A 22,004-nucleotide genomic window follows, 5' to 3' on the forward strand; every position below is an offset into this window, starting at 1 on the left:
GATTGTAAGCTGGTAAAACTACTCTGGAAATCAGTCTGGCTTTTCCTCAGAAACTTGGACACAGTCCTAACCAGAAGATCCAGCAATACCTCTCCTGGGAATATGCCCAGAAGATCTTCCAACTTGTAAAGAGGATACATGCTCCACTATGTTCATAGCAGCCTTATTTATAATAGCCAGAAGCTGGAAAGAACCCAGATGTTCCTCAACTGAAGAATGGATTCAGAAATGTGGTACTTTTACAAAATGGAGTACTACTCAGCTATTAAAAATAATGAATTTATAAAATGTTAAGGCAAATTTATGAAATGTTAAGATACATGGATCTGGAGGATATCATCCTGAGTGAGGTAACCCAATCACAAAAGAACACAAATGATATGCACTCACTGATAAGTGGATATTAACCCAGAAAATTAGACTACCCAAGATACAATTTGCAAAACACATGACCCTCAATAAGAAGACCAAAGTGTGGATACTATGTTCCTTCTTAGAATGGGGAACAAAATACTGTTGGGAACTAAAAAGGGGGGCCCTGGGGAACAGTGGGAGGAGAAGACGCACACCCGCCATAGGTTCACCTATTCTCTGGTCAGTCAGGTGTGGGAGGACTGCTATCTTCCTTCCACTCATCTGCGGGTGGGCATCTAAACCTCCAACCCACTTTTCAGGGGAAGGAAAGGGACAGCCCTACTTGCGATTCCCAGAGCTACTTCGCTAAAGCCACCTGGGTCATGGGAGAGAGGGATGAGGGAAGAGGTTCCCAACACTGATGAGAGTGAGCACAGTGGATCTTGAGCAGAGACTGTCTATGGTTTTAGAGCTTTATTATAGAAAGGCAGGGAGAAGGAAGGGAGAGAGAGAGAGAGAGAGAGAGAGAGAGAGAGAGAGAGAGAGAGAGAGAGAGAAGGCTAGAGTGAAAGAGTAAGAGAGAAGAGTGAGGAGAAGAGAGGAGAGAGGAGAAATGACAAAGAGAGAGGAGAGAGGGGTGAGAGTGTGGGAGACAATAGAGTAAGAAGTAAGAGTGTAGTGTTTCTGCCTGCACACAGACTGACGCCTGTCTGTGTGCGCAGAACACCTTGGGGTGGGTTCAGACTGCAGAGCTAATCTTCCTGAAATAAGATGACCTGCAAGAAAGATTATTATGATTTATTGATTACACGCAGGAGAACCCAACCCTCCCCCACGTGTCCATTGTCTCTGCTGAGTGTCTCTCTCAGAGCTGCATGGCGCAATGTTCCATGTCTCAATGGCGGAATGGCGCGGTCCGGTCCTCCGCGGAGCTGTGTCCAGAAGGCGGGTCCAATCGAGTAGGTGTGATGACATTAGTGGTTGGTCCGGGCGACGAGTGGGCGTTGACAGTGGGCGGTCCGAGGACGCTGTACTCTGGCTGATCTGGGGAGCGACCCCCAGCGTGCCTGTAAGAGGCAGGACACCGTTTAGAGGGAGAACCCAACATAAGAGAGCAAGCAGGGGCTGAAGAGCCCTTTTTATAGTCTTTACTGTTGCAAGGTAACTGGAGAGGAGTTTAGCCTGAAGGTCAGAAGCTTGGGCCATTGCCTACATGACTTCTAGTCATGCTTCTCTTGTGGGGGCTGTGGGGGGCAGTAACTTAGGCAGAAGTCAGAGTTCCAGGAATGTGAGGGAATGCCTACTGTGTCATGTAAGTGAATTATCACCCATTTCAGGGTTCAGACCTCAACTCAACTGGAGACCAGCCTGTGTGTGCATAGCCAAATTCCCCACAAAATACCCATGGAAGGAGTTACAGAGACAAAGTTCAGAGCTGAAACAGAAGATAGGACCATCCAGAGACTGCCCCACATGGGGATCTATCCCATATACAACCACCAAACCCAGACACTATTGCATATGCCACCAAGATTTAGCTGACAGAACCCTGATATAGCTATCTCTTCTGAGGCTATGCTGGTGCCTGGCAAATACAGAAGTGGATGCTCATAGTCATCCATTTGACAGAACACAGGGTCCCCAATGAAGGAGCTAGAGGGGTTGTACCCAAGGAGCTGAAGGGGTTTGCAGCCTTATATGAGGAACAACAATATGAACTAACCAGTATCCCCATAGCTTCATGGGACTAAACCACCAATCAAAGAAAACGTATTGTGGGACTTGTGTCACTAGCTGCATATGTAGCATAAGATGGCCGAGTGGGCCATCAATCGGTTGAGAAGCCCTTGGTCTTGTGAAGGTTCTATGTACCAGTATAGGGGAATGCCAGGGCCAGGAAGCAGGAATGGGTGGGTTGGGGAATAGGGGGACGGGGAGGGAATAGGGGATTTTCAGAGGAAACTAAGAAAGGGGATTTGAAATGTAAATAAAGAAAATATCTAATAAAAATATTAAAAAATGAACTGTATTTGTTCATCTCCTGTTTTTTTTACCTCATTGTAACTCCATGACTGAAGATTATAGGGATTCTTTTTTTTTCCTTTATTCTTCTCTGCCATCCATACTTATACCTAACCTGCTTGTCACAGATAAAAGATATATCTTCTCTACCTGTGAGAGAGTTCTAAAATCTATGCCCTCTGGGCTACTTATTGATAGGTAAGTAGAAGAGAACCAATGACAGAATTTTTTTATATATATACAGTGAAAGCTGAATATAGCTTCATTTGTTTTGTCAAAGACCTTGTAACACTTCTTTACTTCCGATCAACTCTCTCAGTACAAAGACAAATGCCATTGGCTTTCCTGAATCACTGTCTTCAAGGAAAAAGAGAAATCTGTGTTAACATTTTTCAATGCAGTACTTACTCACAGTTTGGTGCATGGGAATGCAATATGCTCCCTTCACACAATATTCTGGGTCTCTCTTATACTGATCTATTGACCTGACTTTTACATTTGTTTATCCAAGTATGTTCTCTACACTTACCCATCTTTTCTCTTTTAGTCATAAATTCTTTTTTCTCTATAATGTCATCATTTTAAAGTAGTTTCTCCCTGGTTGGTAGATGCTGCTTTGCAAATATTAGTTCTGCTCTAGCACTTATTTTTAACTCCTTTCAGCTAGTTGTGATCTTGGGCATTTTCCCTATTTGCATTGTTCCATTTGCTTGGCTGGTGAAATTAGGAATAAAGGGAGTTGGATAGGAAGCTATATGTGCTAGGAAAAGAAATCCTCTTAGATTGGAATCTCACATACCCACAGCACAGTACAAAATATCAATAAATTGCTGAAGGTATCATACCCATTTTTCTAGATGTCCCATGTTTTCATTAACAGGGACTTCTTTTAAATTTAATTAGTGTCTAATACACAGAATGTTCCTGCTTCCATAACAATATCACACTGTTTGTACACCACTCTGCTTGCTGTCCTCTCTGCCAATCCAAATTCAAGCCTCAGGACTGAGCTCCAAAGGGGATTTACCCAAAGTTGCTCTTACCCTTTCCTTCACCTACTTAGCATTTGTAGCAACTATGCTAAAAATAAACAACTAAAGAAAAAACTTTTATAGAATACTGCTTTAAACTAGACATTGAACTTATCTATTTGGGATATATTAATTATTAATCCATACATAGCTCCAAAAGATGAATATTGCAATTTTCTATACAGAGGAGGGAAATAAGATATTATAAATGTAAATAACATGTCATGTTTATAAATATCATTTAAAATTGTTTCTGCTATAACCAAATACCTTAAACATTATGGAAACTGTAGTCACAATGAAAGGACATGAAAAATAATTTTTCCATATGACAATATAGAAGCAAACATAGTTCTTTCTTGTTATAATCTATTTGTAGCTGATCTTTTAAAAAAACACACTAGCTAAGAACATTTATAAGAGAACTGTTTCTTCCTTCTTTTAAAAATGCAGAGATCAGATTTTTACTGTTTCCCAGTATACATTAATACTCCAGGTGGTAATGAGTGAATAAGAAGTAATAAATGAAATCTCTGCTTATTCATAACTCACTTCAGTATAAGAGAGCACCCGGAAAAAAATATATCAAAGCATAAATTTAGCAAAACTATAATAAAGATTACTGTCTGAAATCAACAGTGGGCTTATGGAAACATAAGGGTCACTCTTCACCTTTAAAATTGGTAGAGTTTCTACCATTCCTGTAGAATGCATATAATAATGATTAAGTGTTTGGTTTGAATTATTTTAAAAGGTACTTAAATGCCTTCTGTAAGAATATTTGTTCTTTAATTTCTTATTCTGCCTTGGATCAAGGTTGGTATTTCAACAAATATAATCTAGATTCTTGAGGTGCATAAAGCTTTAATACCCACATACTCATATGTCTAATTCATTGTTAAAACACAATTCAAAATATCCTTAGCAGAATTTATTAATTACATGTCAACCTGTAGGCTTAAAAAATATGCTTGCATGTATATTTATACTATGTGAGGAGTGTGTGTGTGTGTGTGTGTGTGTGTGTGTGTGTGTGTGTGTTTGTGTGTGTGTTTGTGACTGTGCTACCTCAACACTACATACTCAGATCATAGAAGGATGGTGAATTATCTTCCTATATGTTGTTGTCTTAGGAATGTGTCTCTTACTGATTCAGAAACTCTCCATTATGACTAAGCAAACTGGCTAGCAACCTCCCAGGCTCTGTCTGTAATTCCCCCTCAATACTGGAGTTATAAGCATGCATAGCCATGTGCTAAAGATTCAAACTCAGTTCCTCATGCTTGGAAAACAAGCATTCTTACTCACTGGCCCACCTCCCAGAGCATTCAAAAGATCTACTAGTACCTGATACATACTAGACATGCATTTTATGTTGATGCTATTTTTTCCAGTAATTTTCCCAATATTAATATCCACTCACATTGCAAACAACTTCACCTGATAACAAGACTGGCCAAGAATATCTGAAAATGTGAAATGAATCTTTTAAAACAACCAAGATCCAGGTGTAAAATCTTTAGGGAATATTATAGTCCCAGGATGGCATTGCAAATAGTTTACATTTACAACTCATGGCAGATTTGTCTCGAACATAGCCAGTTTATGGCCTTCTGCCATGTTTCAGTCCTGTGTCATTGTGATAAAAAGACATGAGATTTTTAACATTCAATATGTTCTGAAATCCAATTTCCTGCAAAGATGTGTAGGCTATTGTGACATTCGCTACCTGTGTTTACTTGTAGGTTCTATATGCACTAGTCCTTTTAAAGGGATTGTCTGCCTAATGAGTAAAAAATATAAGTAAAATATGACTGACTCACAGAAAACTCAGTGTTTACCAACCCCACATCCCAGTCTCATTTTCATCTTAGAGATATAATCAAAGTTTCTTCTAAATTTGGAAGCACTCCAAAGTTTATTCTGTAAATACAGGAAGTCCATGCACATAATGGGAAGAAAAAGACAAAATATAAATATATTATTTTTGTAAATAAACTCAAATGTCTGCTTGGCTATGTCACTGCATATCTTATTGCCATTCTAAAGTCTTCTTGTGAACACTCTCCGTGGCAGCTAGGACTTGGTTCTTCTGTGTCAGATTATATAACAGCCAGTCTTTGTTGGACTAGTCTCACACATGATAGAATTACAATCCTAATAAGGGAATATAGTTGAAATAGAATATTCCATATTTCTTAAGCAAGGATAAGGAGATATTCTAATTTTACAACTTGAGAAACTTACAAAGATCCAAAAGTACCTTATAGTGTGTTGGTATGATTAGATATCCATATATAGAGAAATGAAAAAAATGAGAAAAAATTAGGAAAATTATATGTAGGCCTGTGTATCGGAGGCTTTCCACAGAGGTCTCTGGACTGGCTGGGTTCGTGTGTTCAGGCAAAGGGGAAAGAGTGCAAGCAGGAAGGAGGAGTCATCTCCTTTGGCTCTGCTGTTGAAGCTGGCTCCATCTCTGTTGCCACTATTGCTGTCTCAGTTACTCCAAGTAGCCCGTGGGCTGTGCTGAGCAGATGAGAGTCCAACCAGCCAGCAAGGAGTGCAGGGTGGTGGGTGGGGGTGGGGGGTGGGGGCGGGAGAGCTTCAGAAGGTGCTTCCCTTCAGGAGAGCAGACCTCTTCCCAAGCCCCAGTGTTACAGCTTTTATGACAGAAGCTCTCAGATGAAATAGTTTTCTCACACCTTTATTCTTCCTGGAAAGGATTCTTATATACAGTTTTGGGGAGGGTCAGTGTCTGACAGTAGGTTCTTCTCATTGACTTGGTCTGAGAGCTTGCAGATACCTTATCTGCATGTGGGAGGGCTTGGTACTGCACCTACATGATTAATGGCCACAGACCTCTCTGCAGGGGGGTGCGGTGTGGGGTTGTGTGAGTCTGTAGCTATGTGACAGGAGCAAGGAGCTGAAGGGGCGTGGTCAAACTCCTGCTGTCCCTTGCAGGTGACAGCCACCTGATGGGTCACCAGTTTTTAGCCTGAGCTAGAACAGAGATCAGGTCTCCAATCATAGCTCACCACCCCACAATTATAGGCATTTGAAAGGCTCTTTGGAAGCATCAGCATAAGTAAATGTCAGGATAAAACAACTAGTAAATTGGATTAAGAGTAAAGTATTCTGTATTTTGTCATAGGGCCCAGTATATGCAAATCACTGCTTTCTGTTCCATGAAATACCATCTGTCTCACAAGAACAACAATCACTTTTCTACCACAAGGTTAATCTCAAGCCTTGAACAAGGTTCAGAACATGATGGCTGTGAATTAAACATCTGCAAAAGTACTTTATACTTATTGATGCCCAGAAAGAAAATTGAAAAGAAAATGAAGAGATAATAATATTACATTAGAGTAAAATACTGTCTTGTTATGGTATTTTCTACCTAGCCAGAGCCAGCTGGATGACTATATATATATATATATATATATATATATATATATATATATATATATAGGAAAATAGGAAAAGGAAAAGTTAGTGTATTGTTAGCAAAGCCACATATCTCCAGTTTTCCCTCCCCACTTAACTACTATTTTGAAGTTGGTTTTAAACACACTGCTCTATCCTTACCACAAATCCTTTCTTGCTACTGGAACTTTTGCTTTTATGTCATAAATATAAATACATGTTCATTTCTTAAACAGTCAGCACTGAACACAAAAGAGTATCACCAAAATTTTAGAATACTTTTTCACACACCGAGTAGTTTTCCTGAAACTAGCAAGTGAATATCTTAACTAAATTGAGTTCTGTAATGATTAACTGATAGTTTAAACCACATCCCATGAGTTAAGGCCTCAATAGCATAAGAGAACACCATCTTCAGATTCTCTTTGTAATTGTGGATTGCTCCTTCTACTTCTGATGGGGTGACTGTAAAGTAGAGTTACTATAACAACCTTCTTGAATTTGATTGATATGCTAGTACAGTTCACAAAACATGGGTAGACACATACTGGTTTACAGTATTGATAAAGGATATAGTAAATGGGATAGATGTGTAGCCATGTGAAGAGACCCATGGTGTGAGGTTGATTTCTATCAGAGTGGACCTATGTGTTATTCCTTACCTCTATAATAAAATAAAGGCTCTTGATTCAAAACAATTCATTTATAATGATTCTTCTGATTCAAAGGGTACATTTGAATATTTTAAATTCATATTTGAAGTACTTTATTACCCTAATTAATCTAGCAGTTAAAAAAAGCCTATGCTGAATGTGTACTATGTCCCAAACCCCTGCTGGTCCTTAAAACCTAAAGGGCATTAACAGAACCTTATATTTACACAGGAACTGTATATGAAAAGTCTAATTCTAACATTAAAGTTTTAGTTTTTATAATTATTATTTAAATAGCTTAAATTTGGTATCTTTCCTAAATGTATGAGTTTCCTGACTTCATCAGCAGAAGATTTTTGGCATAAGTAAAATGCTTCTTAATGGTCAGTCTCATAATTACAAACATCACTGAAGTCACTGGAATAATTACAGTGCTCAGCCTGCTTGATAAACAAAAACAGGCCTTATTCATTTATGTACACTTAAGCAAGCAATAATACTTTCATAGAAAATCACATTACTGTAATGAACATTAATTAAAAACAATACTCAACTAGATTGATGTAGCCACTCAAACACTTTAGGGTGACCATTCTGAAGCAATGGAGCTTTCTTCAGGGTTTTAAACTTTCATGATCAAGGTATACACAAATATTGGTTTAAAAAAAAAAAAGAAAGAAAGAAATGGTGAACACAGAATATCCTGTGGGGTTTTAGGAGCTCCTGCTACTTCTGATTATATTTTCAGGATTGTGGCATAGGTCAGCAGCAGGTAATCCTTGTGTTCCTTGGGTTGGTTAACAAGAAAAAAAGAAAACCCTAAATCTTTTTCTGAGGGGGAGACTATCAGTTTTTGTATCTAGACAGACAGTTAGGTAGTATCTACTTTTTCTTATGAATTTAATGTATAAAACCCCCTTACCTAAATTTTTATTTTAATATTCTGCTTAAGAGATTAAACTAAGTTTTAATTCTGTTTAAATTAGGTTTGGAAATTTGCAGTAGGTTAAATTTATGAACATTGTGAGTATAGTCCTATGTTTTATAAATAAATTAATTTATTTTTTACACTCTATATTTTATTCTCCTTCACAATTCATTCTCCGACTATTGCATATCCCATACCTCCTCCCTGCACCCTGTCTCCACATGGATGTCCCCAAACCCCATCCCACCTGACCTCTAAACTGCCTGGGGCCTCCAGTCTCTTGAGAGTTAGGTGCATCATCTCTGAATGAACACAGACTCAACAGTCCTCTGCTGTATGTGAGTTGAAGGCCCCATATCAGCTAGTATATGCTGATGGTCCAGCGTTTAAGAGGTCTCAGGGTCCAGCTTAGTTGAGAGTGCAGGTCTTCTTATAGGGTCACCCTTCTCCTCAGCTTCTTTCCACCTTCCTTAATTCAACATCAGAGGTCAGCTGCTTCTGTCCTTTGGGTAGGTGCAAATAACTGCATCTTAGTCTTTCTGCTGCTTGTTGAGTTTTTCAGAGGGCAGTCATGATAGGTCCTTTTTTGTGAGTGCTTCATAGCCTCAGTTATAGTGTCAGTTCTTGGGACAAACACTAGAGCTGGAACCAACTTTGGCCCTGTTGCTGAAACTTCTTTTCCTCAGTCTCCTCTCCATTTCCTTGTGTGATATGATACTTTTTAGATAGTTAACCTGCTCTTGATTCAACTTTGGTATGTTACTACATCTGTCTAGAAGACCATCCATTTCATTTTGATTTTCCAGTTTTGTTGAGTATAGGCTTTTATGGTAGGATCTGGTGATTTTTTTTTTAATTTCCCCAGTTTCTGTTGCTGTTTCCCTTTTTGTTTCTGATTTTTTAAATTTGGATACTGCCTCTAGGCCCATTAGCTAGCTTGGCTAGGGGTTTATTTATCCTGTTGATTCTCTCAAAGAACCAGCTTTTGGTTTTGTTGATTCTTTGTATTGTGTTCTTGGCTTCTATTTGGTTGATTCCAGCCCTGAGTTTTTCCTGGCTTCTATTCCTCTTGGGTGAGTTTGCTTCATTTTTCTTCTTCTTTTTTTCTAGAGCTCTCAGGTGTGCTGTTAAGTTGTTAGTGTAAGATCTCTTAAATTTCTTTACCAGGGTACTTAGTGCTATAAATTTTCGTCTAAACACTGCTTTCATTGTGTCCCATAAGTTTGGGTATCACGTGTCAACATTTTCATTAAATTCCAGGAATTTTTTAATTTCTTTATTTTTTTCCCTGACCAAGTTATCATTTAGTAAAGAGTTGTTCAGTTTCCATGTATTGGGGGTTTTATGTAATTTTTGTTGTTATAGAAGAGCAGCTTTAGGCAGTGGTGATCTGATAGGATGCATGGTATTATTTCAGTCTTCTTGTATCAGTTGAAGGTTGTGTTGTCAATTATATGGCTGATTATATGGACAGTTTTGGAGAAGGTACCATGAGGTTCTGAAAAGAAGCTGTATTCTTTTGTTTTGGGGTGAAATGTTCTGTAGATATGTGTTAAATTCATTTGGTTCATATCCTCTCTTATTTTCACGATGTCTGTGTTTAGTTTCTGTTTCAATGACGTGTCCATTGGTGAGAGTGGGGTGTTGAAGACTAGCCCTATTATTGTGTGGAGTTCAATGTGTGTTTTGAGCTTTAGTAAAGTTTCTTTTATTAATGTGGGTGCTCTTCCACTCGGGGCATAGATGTTCAGAATTGACACTTTCTCTTGGTGGATTTTCCCCTTGATGAACATGAAGTGTCCTTCTTCATCACACTTGATAACTTTTAGTTGAATGTCTATTTTAGTGGATATTAGGATGGCAACCCATGCTTGTTTTCTGGGACCATTTTCTTAGAAGACCTTTTCCCATCCTTTTACTCTGAGAGAGTTTCTTTCTTTGTTATTGAGGTTGTGTTTCTTGTATGCAGGAAAATGTTGGAACTTGTTTGCATATCTAGTCTGTTAGCTTATGTCTTTTTATAGGTGAGTTTAATTCATTAATATTGAGAGATCTTCAAGAGAGATGACTCTTGGTTACTGATATGTTTGTTTTTGTAGATGACTTTTTGTGGCTCTCTCCTTTTGGCTTTGCTGTGAGATGCTTAATATCTTGTCCTTTCTTTGGTGCAGGTAACTTCGTTGTGTGGGAGTTTTTCTTCTAGGATCCTCTGTAAGGCTAGAATAGTAGATTGACACTGTTTGACTTTGGTTTTGTCCTATAATATTTTGGTTTCTCCATCTATGTTGATTGAGAAATTTGCTGAGGGATCCTCTGTAAGGCTAGACTAGTAGATAGATAGTGTTTGAATTTGGTTTTGTCCTGTAATATTTTGGTTTCTCCATCTATGTTGATTGAGAATTTTGCTGAGTATGGCATTTGTGTTCTCTTTGAGTCTGCATGACTTCTCAGCAGGCTCTTCTGGCTTTTACTGTTTCTATTGAGAAGTCTGGTGTAATTCTGATAGGTCTACCTTTGTACATTACTTGGCCCTTTTCCCTTGTAGCTTTTAATATTATTTCTTTGTCATGTATATTTAATGTTTTGATTATTATATGATGAGTAGATTTTCTTTTCTGGTCCCATTTATTTGGTGTTCTATAGGCTTCTTGTACCTTTAAGCCATCTCTTTCTTTAGGTTGGATAAGTTTTCTTCCATGATTTTGTTGAAGACATTTTCAGGTGCTTTGATCTGGGAATCTTCATTCTCCTCTACTCTGATTATTCTTAGATTTGGTTTTTTCATTGTATCCTGAATTTCCTGGATGCTTTGGGTTAGGAGTTTTTATTATGTTTTGAATTTTCTTTGGCAGTTGTGTCAATCTCTTCTACAGTAGCTTCTACACCTAAAATTCTCCCTTCTAACCCTTGCATTCTGTTGGTGATACTTAAATTTGTAAATCCTGACCTCTTTCCTAGGTTTTCCATTTCCATGTTGGTCTCCATTAGTGTTTTCTTTATTGTTTCTACTTCCACTTTTAGGTCTTGGATCACATTATTTAATTCTTTTACCTGTTTACCTGTGTTTTCCTTTTAGTGAGTTATTGATATCCTCTTTAAAGGACTCTATTATCTTTATGAGATACGACTTTAGGTCAGCTTCCCGATTTTCAGGTATGTTGTTGTATTCAGGGCTTGCTGTGGTGGGAGAACTGGGTTCTGATGATGCCCACATATACTGGCTTCTGTTGCTTATGGTCTTGCACTTGCCTTTCACCATCTGGATATCCCTGGTGTGTGTTGGTCTAGGTGACTGTCTGGAATTTACCTCTTTTTTCCATGTTTTGCTTCAGTTCTCCTGGTAGGCTTCCAGCCCTGGCTATATCAGATTACCTGTGGGGCCTTGCAACTTGGGCTCTTCACTGGGGAAGAGAAGTGTCTCTTCTCTGCAGCAGAGAAGTTGTTGATTTGTTGTCCTGGCTGCAGTAGATCTCCTGGGAGGCCTTCAGACTGTTGGGTCTTCAGTGAAGTAGTCAAGCTGTTGTCCAACTATTCTGAGTGCAGCTGATCCTCAACTACTCTGAATGATATACAGGTTCTCTAGGATGGAATAGGATATGGTGTCTTCACTGGAGCAAACTAGCTGAGAATCTGCCCCAGCAGAAAGGACCAGGCAGAAGGGGCAGAAGGCAGGGAAGCAAGGGAAGGGGAGTGGTATTTGGGATGGTAAGGGTTTTGGTACATGATGGGTCTGCTGGCCTTTCAGCAGCAGTTATGAAACTCTGGAGTAGGGGTCAGAAGATACAACAGTGGGGTTCTTATCCCCTGAGTTTAGCTGGTCTTCTAGAATGGGTCAGGATATAGTATCTTCACTGGAGCAGACCACCTAAGAGTCTGCCCTAGCCTAAGAATTTCATGATTTCATTGTTTTTAATTGCTGAGTAGTACTCCATTCTGTAAATGTACCACATTTTCTATATCAATTCCTCTATTGGGGGACATTTAGGTTCTTTCCAGCTTCTGGCTATTAAAAAATGAGGCTGCTCTGAACATAGTGGAGCATGTGACCTTATTACAAGTTGGAATATTTTCTGGGTATATGACCAGGAGAGGAATTGCTGGATCTTCCCATAGTACTATGTCCAATTTTCTAAGGAACTGCCAGACTGATTTCCAGAGTGGTTGTACCAGCTTGCAATCCCAACAAAAATGGAGGAATGTTCCTCTTTTTCAAAATCTTCTCCAGCATATGTTGTCATCTGAAATTTTTTATCTTAGCCATCCTGACTGATATGAGGTGGAATCCCAGAGTTGTTTTGATTTGCATTTCCCTAATTATTAAGGATGTTAAACATTGTTTTCAGGTGCTTCCGAGCTATTCGTTTTCCCTCAGTAGAGAATTCTTTGTTTGGCTCTGTGCCCCATTTTTAAATAGGGTTATTTGATTTTCTGGAGTCCATCTTCTTGAGATATATATATATTGCACATTAGTCCCTTGTCTGATTTAGGATTGGTAAAGATTTGGACGGATCTGGAGGATATCATCCTGAGTGAGGTAACCCAATCACAAAAGAACACATATGATATGTACTCACTGATAAGTGTATAGTAACCAAGAAACTTTCAATACCCAAGATACAATTTGCAAAACACATGAAGCTCAAGAAGAAGGAAGACCTAAGTGTGACTACCTCATTCCTTTTTAGAATGGGGAACAAAATACTCATGGAAGGAGTTACAGAGATAATGTTCAGAGCTGAAATGGAAGGAAGGACCATCCAGAGACGGTCCCACTCAGGGATCCATTCCATAAACAACCACCAAACCCAGATACTATTGCATATGCCAGCAAGATTTTGCTGACAGGACCCTGATAGAGCTGTCTCTTGTGAGGCTATGCCAGTGGATGCTCACAATCATCTATTGGATGTAAAACAGGGCCCCAATGGAGGAGCTAGAGAAAGTACCCAAGGAGCTGAAGGGGTCTGCTACAGCATAAAGGACAGGGCAGAATGCTATTAATTATAATTTTAAGAACTCTTTAATACCCATATGGTAAAATGCATAAGTAAAAATATTTCAAAGTAGTTTAGAAAACTATAATGAATTTATATTTTAATAATGGGATATTAATTATTTTTTAAAATTTTTTATTAGATTTTCCTTCATTTACATTTCAAATGCTATCCCGAAAGTCCCCTATACCTCCCCACCCTGTTCCCCTACCCACCCACTCCCACTTCTTGGCCCTGGCCTTCCCCTGTACTAGGGCATATAAAGTTTGCAAGACCAAGGGGCCTATCTTCCCAATGATGGCCAAGTAGGCCATCTTCTGCTACATATGCAGCTGGAGACATGAGCTCTGGGGGTACTGGTTAGTTGATATTGTTGTTATACCTATAGGGTTGGGTTGCAGACCCCTTCAGCTCCTTGGGTACTTTCTCTAGTTCCTCCATTGGGGACCCTGTGTTCCATCCAGTAGCTGGCTGTGATCATCCATTTCGGTGTTTACCAGGCACTGGCGTAGCCTCAAATGAGACAGATATATCAGGATCCTTTCAGCAAAATCTTGCTGGCATGTGCAAAAGTGGCAGATTATGGTATGGATCCCTGGGTGGGGTAGTCTCTGGATGGTCCATCCTTTCATCTTAGCTCCAAACTTTGTCTCTGTAACTCCTTCCATGGGTATTTTATTCCCTATTCTAAGGAGGAATGAAGTATCCACATGTTGGTCTTCCTTCTTCTTGAGTTTCTTGTGTTTTAGAAATTGTGACTTGGGTATTCTAAATTTCTGGAAATTTCTAATATCCACTTATCAGTGAGTGCATATCATGTGAGTTCTTTTGTAATTGGGTTACCTCACTCAGGATGATATCCTCCAGATATATTCATTTGCCAAAGAATTTCATAATTTCATTGTTTTTAATAGCTGAGTAGTACTCCATTGTGTAAATGTACCACATTTTCTCTATCAATTCCTCTGTTGAGGGACATCTGGGTTCTTTCCAGCTTCTGGCTATTATAAATAAGGCTGTTATGAACATAGTGGAGCATGTGTCCTTATTACCAGTTGAAATATTTTCTGGGTATATGCCCAGGAGAGGTATTGCTGGATATTCCAGTAATAATATGTCTATTTCTGAGGAACTGCCAGACTGATATCCAGAGTGCTTGTACAAGCATGCAATCCCACCAGCAGTGGATGAGTTTTCCTCTTTCACCACATCTTCAACAGCATTTGCTATCACCTGAATTTTTGATCTAAGCCATTTTGACTTGTGTGAGTTGGAATCTCAGGATTGTTTTGATTTGGATTTCCCTGATGATTAAGGATGTTAAACATTTTTTCAAGTGCTTCTCAGCCCTTTGGTATTTCTCAGTTGAGAATTCTTTTTGTAGCTCTGTACCCCATTTTTAGTGGGGTTACTTGAGTTTCTGGGGTCCAGCTTCTTGAGCTCTTTGTATATATTAGATATTAGTCCCCTATCAGATTTAGGATTGGTAAAAATCCTTTCCCAATCTTTTTGTCTTATTTACCATTCTTTTGCCTTACAGAAGCTTTGCAATTTTATGAGGTCCCATTTGTCGATTCTTGATCTTACAGCACAAGCCATTGTTGTTCTCTTCAGGAATTTTTCCCCTGTGCCCATATCTTTGAGGCTTTTTCCTACTTTCTCCTCTATAAATTTCAGTGTCTCTGGTTTTATGTGGAGGTCTTTGATCCACTTAAGCTTGAGCTTTGTACAAGGAGATAAGAATGGATCAGTTCTCATTGTTCTACATGATAAGAGCCAGTTGTGCCAGCACCATTTGTTGAGAATGCTGTCTTTTTTCCACTGGATAGTTTTAGCTCCCTTGTCAAAGATCAAGTGACCATAGGTGTGTTGGTTCATTTCAGGGTCTTCAATTCTATTCCATTGATCTACCTGTCTGTGGCTGTATCAGTACCATGCTTTTTTTTTTTTTTTTTTTCCTAAATCACAATTGCTCTGTAGTACAGCTTGAGGTCAGGCATGGTGATTCCACCAGAGGTTCTTTTATTGTTGAGAATAGTTTTTGCTATTCTAGGTTTTTTTGTTATTCCAGATGAATTTGCAAATTGCCCTTTCTAACTCAGTGAAGAATTGAGTTGGAACTTTGATGGGGATGGGGTATTAACTTTAAGTATACCATAAAACATTTTCAAATGTACATTACATAAAACAATGGTATTAGAACACCTTTTTCACCCATTTGAAGCAATGGCAGAGTTGACAGTATCTGGAACTCAAGAGAGTTAATTTTTTATGTGTTTGTATTACTTATTCTCTGAGAGGCGGGAATGCCACCTATTTGTTATGATACCATACAGGCAGCTTTATATTATGTCCTTTCAAAAAAATCACATTTCTGAATCCTTCAATTGCCCAAGTAGTACTTTGAAACATTCCAAGCTGTTTAGCTGGACAACCTTCTCAGTTCAAGGGATCCAGGTAGATGTTTCCAGGCAACCCATCCTATACTGTGCTGAAGTAGCAAAGACAGTCTTATGAGAGATGTAACCTCCATACCTATCGGCTGTGTGTGGAAGAACAAAAAGATACTGTTTATCTTCAAAGAACATCTCTATTACCAACAGCTGTATTTCCAACATTGTATCCTCTTTTGCCCGGGAAGCACTGTGTGTGTTTGTGTGTGTGTGTGTGTGTGTGTGTGTGTGTGTGTGTGTGTGTGCATGTATAATTTTGACTATTTCTTGTGAATTAATTGGGGATGAAAGATATGAGAGATGTGTCAGGGAGCGAACGGGGTGAGTAAGATTTCTTTCTTTACATTTGGGGCCTTATTGGGCAAACTTTTAAAACAATGAATAGAACAAATATTTAATGGTTTGGTTATATATGTCTACAATAATTTACATTTTCAATTTTTTATTGTAAAATAAATATGGTCTATGAAAGACTGTTTTAAAAGCTACAGCTAAGATGTTCCCTATCTAGTCCTAGTGTTGCCTACAAAGTGCAAAGTCAGTTTCTAAGTTATCATAGTTGATGTTGGAAAATTGGAAACTGACTGAAGAGGAATATAGCTTTTGTTGGAGAGAATATAAAGGAAGAAAATCCTGTTTTAGAGGTGTTAATTCTTCAAGTTAGAGAAAATGTATCTGTTTCCAATTATGAAGGTATAAATATCAGTGTATCTCTCAAAGTCTTGTGGGAAGGTGACAGATGGATAGGAAGGGTCTATACTCTCAGAGTGGAAACTTCTAAGGTTCTTGTTTCTTGGCTGTTTGCTTTATTTTTTATTTTGTTTTGTTCTAAGACTTGTAGTGGCAGCAATCAGCCATTGACAATACAAATTTCATTGAATCAGTTTAAAGTTGAATTACTTCAAAAGCCCTGGACTTGAAATGGACTAGCTTTCATATTGACACAGCTGTTCACTTGAAAACACAAAGTTTTCAGATTAATAGAAGTCCAAAATGTTCTGTCTTCAATCATGAGATTCTTGAAATAGTCGAAGCCTACATCTAGATCTACACTGTGAAATATTTTATAGTAGCCCCGTGTTAAATATCTGAAATTTTTTGTTAAATGGAAAGTCCATACCATACTGTTTTAACTTGTTTATTTTTTTGTTTCTTTTTTTTAAAAAAAGCTCAATTAAAAGAAAAAGAAAAGCAATAATGGAAATGAGTTGTGATGTTGTTATTTTGTTTTCTTTTTATGGTGGCATGCAAATGATTACATTAAAAGTTATTGTGTTCCAGAGCAAACTAGGTTGTTAAAGTGCAATCATCAAAATGCTTCAGTCTTGTTTTGGCTGATAACTCTTATAAATCCAATAACGTACTGTTGGGTTAAAAGTAAAGTGTATGGTGGACTTTCAGAATAGTGTAAGGAATCTCATTTTTATTTGTGGGGCAATTGCCCTGGTCCTTTGGTGCCTTTTTCTAGTATGTTTGCACTCTCTTGATAATGTTCTTTCACTCTCCAGTGAAAACAAGAACAGAGCACTTCATTCAGATCCCATGTTCACATTCTGTGAAATTAGGAGTTTAGACAAAATGATGGCTACAAATGCCATGGTTTCAAAGATCTGTGGATTCAGAGGAGGTTTTAAAATTCATGCATATTAATTTTATCATCTCCAATAAAATCAGAATAATGAGTAATGCACACAGTAGTTTGATCTATTTTGTATTCATATTTTAGTCATTTCAAGTTTCTATAAAGAATGTGTAAACATTATTTAATCCTTCTTTAAGGAAAAAGGTAAAAATAACCTCAAACCTAAACTTCTCAATGGAGACAGGTTCCATCTGGTGACTACATAGGAAAATTCACTTGTGCATTTCTATAAAGTTTACAGAAATGTGTATTTCTGAAGAGCTACTAACTATTCCTATCCTAATATAATGTGCTTAACTCCAAAAATACATGTATCAAATATTTTAATTCTTTATGTATACATATTTACTTTTACATGATTTAATTTAAGAGCCTTGTACACGCTTGTACATGTATCACTAAGAAACATACAACACTATCATTGACAGTCTTTGTAAAGGGTTTCAGCAGAATGGTTTAAAGATTAAAGCTATGTCAAAATATAAGACTTGAATTAACTAAACATGAAGTTGTGTATTTATAGAAGTGCTTTGAAATACTGACATTATATTTCTGGTTTGTATGCATGTTTTGTGCAAAACTGCAGTGAGTTAACATCATCACCATGACTGTGTACTAATGCACAGACAAATCCATTTTATTATGTTAATGTACATTTGTATTATCCCCCATGTAAGTATATCATTAACAAAATCATCATGAAGATCTCACATATGCAACATTGGAATATGTACATGGCTCTTTTCTCTAAAACCATACTTCATAATAACAATATAGTTGCATATTAAATAGTATGATTGTAGAATGGTTTACTATAGCTATAAAGAGAAGAGCAAAAAAGCAAATTTTGAATTACAAACTATTATCCTTAAGAGCTTTTACATTGCTTTTCCTAAATAGATCAACTTGATAAACATTTTTGATGACTGAGTACAGTGATCCCTAAGAGTTGCATCAAGGAGTGCTGATTACATATAACTTGTATATGCATTCTTCTTCAAGGCAATAATTTTTTTACCAATTGTTCCAGTGTATAGAAACTTCTGTAGTTAGAAGTGTTTCATTTACAACAAACCATTTTAAATGTTTTAGAGTGAAAATTTCCACTTCTTATCTATAAGCAAGTTATCCAGTGGCAGCATATTACTTCTGCATTGTATATTTTTTATTACAAATGGTTTTTCTTGTCTTTTATTTGTATATTGGCCATTTCAATTTTTAGTGATATAGGGAGAATATTTATATAGTTAAATGTGAGAGTTTTATATACTAATGTCATGGCAAACATCTTATAGCATATTGTGACTTGGTTTATATAATTCTCTTCATTGTCTCTTACCAAAAAATTAGTTTAATTGAGATATAATGAATATGTGGTAAAACACATATTTTCTCTATTCTTATGGAGAATTTATGTACATTGAACATTGTATTAGTTAGTTTGACAGTTAATAAATTAATGAATTTCAGACCAACTTAGTGGACAACTTATTTTGTTTAGTAGCTGTAATCTGCTACTTTTAGTGAGATTATTGCTACTGCTTGATTTAAGTTTATTTAGTATTTGTTTATCAGTTTTTTTCTGTATATTACTTGGATTTTGCTTCCTATTATTATTATTATTATTTAATTACCAGTAGATAAAAAAAGGAAATTTCTTTTGTTGGATAAGAAATCAAATGATATCTTTGTCCTAGTTAGGTTTCTTTTGCTGTGGTAAAACACAATGATCAGAAATGTTTATTTTGTTTCACTGTTTGTGGTGCAGCTTCAAGGAAACTCAGGATAGGAACCTGGAGGCAGGAAATGGTACAAAGGCCATAGAGGAGTGTTTCGTTCTGGCCTTCTTGTTCATGACTTGCTCAACCTGCTTTCTTGTAGGACCATCACTCCAGGTTTGATACAAGTCATAATTACCTGGAACCTCCCACACCAATCATCATTCAAGAATATGCACCATAAGATTGCCTACAGGCTTATTTTCATAAATGAGAGTCCCTGTTCCCAAATGCCTATAGCTTGTTTTAGTTGATGTAAAACTGGCCATCATACTCTGTTTTGGATTCCTTCAATGTTAGATGTAATAGTTTTGTCTTTCGTATCATTGTAAGTGCTGGCTGTGAGTGGGAAAGAAAAAATTCAGGTTCACATAACCCAAGGGCTGTACCATATTTTCTTTAACACGTACCTTTCCTTCTTGAAGACTACTTTCCTGTCTATTCAGCACCATCCTTCTCAGATTTTAGGTGGGTTTCCTGTATATAGCAAAATATCGGTTCCTGTTTGTGTAGCCAGTCTGTTAGTCTATGTCTTTTATTGGGGAATTTAGTCCATTAATATTAAAAGAAATTAAGTAAAAGTACTTGTTGCTTTCTGTTATTTTTGTTGTTAGAATTGGGATTCTGTTCTTGAGGCTGTCTTCTTTTAGGTTTGTTGAAGGATTACTTTCTTGGTTTTTCTAGGATGGAGTTTCTGTCCTTGTGTTGATGCTTTCCCTTTATTTTCCTTTGAATGGCTGGATTCGTCGAAAGATACTGTGTGAATTTGTTTTTTTCATGGAATACTTTGGTCTCTTATTCTATGGTAATTGAGAGTTTTACTGGGTACAGTACCCTGGGCTGTCATTTGTGCTCTCTTAGGGCCTGTATAATATCTGTCCAGGATCTTCTGACTTTCATAGTCTCTGGTGAGAAGTCTGGTGGAATTCGAATAGGTTTGCCTTTATATGTTACTTCACCTTTTCCCCTTGCTGCTTTTAATATTCTATCTTTATTTAGTGCATTTGTTGTTCTTCTTATTATATTTTGGGAGGAATTTCTTTTATGGTCCAGTATATTTGGAGTTCTGTATGCTTCTTGTATGTTCATGGGCATCTCTTTCTTTAGGTATGGGAAGTTTTCTTCTATAATTTTGTTGAAGATATTTACTGGCCCTTTAATTTGAAAAGCTTCATTCTATACACTCCTATTATGTGTAGTTTTGGCCTTCTCATTGTGTCCTGGACTTACTGGATGTTTTTAGTTAGGATCATTTTACATTTTGCATTTCCTTTGTTGTGTCCATGTTCTCTATGGAATTTTCTGCATCTGAGATTCTCTCTTCCATCTCTTGTCTTCCATTGTTGATGCTCACACCTATGGTTCCTGATTTCTTTCCTAGTGTTTCTATCTTCAGAGTTGTCTCCTTTTGGGTTTTTTTTTATTGTTTCTACTTCCATTTTTAGATCATGGATGGTTTAGTTCAATACCATCACCTGTTTGTTTGTCTTTTCCTCTAATTCTTTAAGGGATTTTTGTGTTTCTTCTTTAAGGACTTTTATCTGTTTAATAGTGTTTTCCTGTAAATTTTTAAGGGATTTTTGCTTCCTCTTTAAGGCCTTCTACCTCTTTAGCCATGTACTCCTGTATTTCTTTAAGTGAGTTACTGTCTTTCTTAAAATCCTCTAACAGCATCATGAACTATGATTTAAATCTAAATCTTGCTTTTCAGGTGTGTTGGGATATTCAGGACTAGCTATGGTGGGAGTGCTGAGTTCTGATGCTGCTGAGTGCTCTTGGTTTCTGTCAGTAAGATTCTTACATTTGTTTTTCCCCATCTGGCAATCTCTGGTGTTAGTTGTTATAGCTGTCACTGGCTGGAGCTTGTTCCTCCTGTGATTCTTTTAGCCTCTCAGCACTCCTGGGAGTCCAACTCTCACATGAGTCTCAGTTGTCAGGGTACTCTCTGCAGGCAAGTGTGCAGAGTTCTTGAGCTCACCTTGATCTCCTGGCTGAAGATGAAGGCCAGAAAGGGATGCTATACCAGAAGCTATGTTGCTTCTGCTGCCCATGCACTCTCCTGTGCAAACTGGTCTCTTTGTGACCCGGGATACAAGATCAGTGTCCTGGGTTTTAATTATGGTTATTAGGCAAATGTATAGTAATCCTGCTATATGGTGAACATGTCAAACCGAGGAAATCAGAAATTTAATTTCTCTTTGTTCTCACAATGTAGCCATACCTTACTCTAAATGCACTAATGATTGTCTGTGTAAATAACAGACTTTTATTTTTCTGTTGCTGAATAGTGTGCTATGGCTAAATCAATGAGTCAGTAATTTGAGCAGGTTTTAGTCAAGGCAAATGAACTCTCTGGTTTGGAGGAAGAGTGAAAGTAAATGATTACCCTTCATGAACATATCCTTGTTCATCTTATATAGAAACTAAAGTACATCAAGTGCAGTTTTAAGGGGATCTCTACTAGATGTCATCTAGGGGGAAGAAGTATGCTTAGTGGAGTCCTGTTTATTCTCTTCTAGTTCATCCGGTGAAAGGCATAAAGTAAGCAACATCAAGAGACGTACATCATGCATGGGAGACATGAGGAGACTGATGCAAAAGCTGCTCATGAGTTGAATTAGGAAGTGTACTGTGTAATGCCAAGTGTGTTGCAGATTTACCAGGTTCACAGAATGGGCTACTTACATAGTGAAAGGATGTGCTCTTTCTCTTGTCTGTCCTTA

At 37.6% G+C, this 22,004-nt stretch overlaps 1 pseudogene; it reads left to right on the forward strand.

The window, feature by feature from the left end:
* Nucleotides 1-1,229: 1,229 nt before the first annotated feature.
* LOC110320147 overlaps nucleotides 1,230-22,004 on the forward strand; it is a 75,556-nt pseudogene continuing 54,781 nt past the window's right edge.

The sequence above is a fragment of the Mus pahari genome, chromosome 4, assembly GCF_900095145.1.
Source record: "Mus pahari chromosome 4, PAHARI_EIJ_v1.1, whole genome shotgun sequence".
Lineage (NCBI taxonomy): Eukaryota > Metazoa > Chordata > Mammalia > Rodentia > Muridae > Mus > Mus pahari.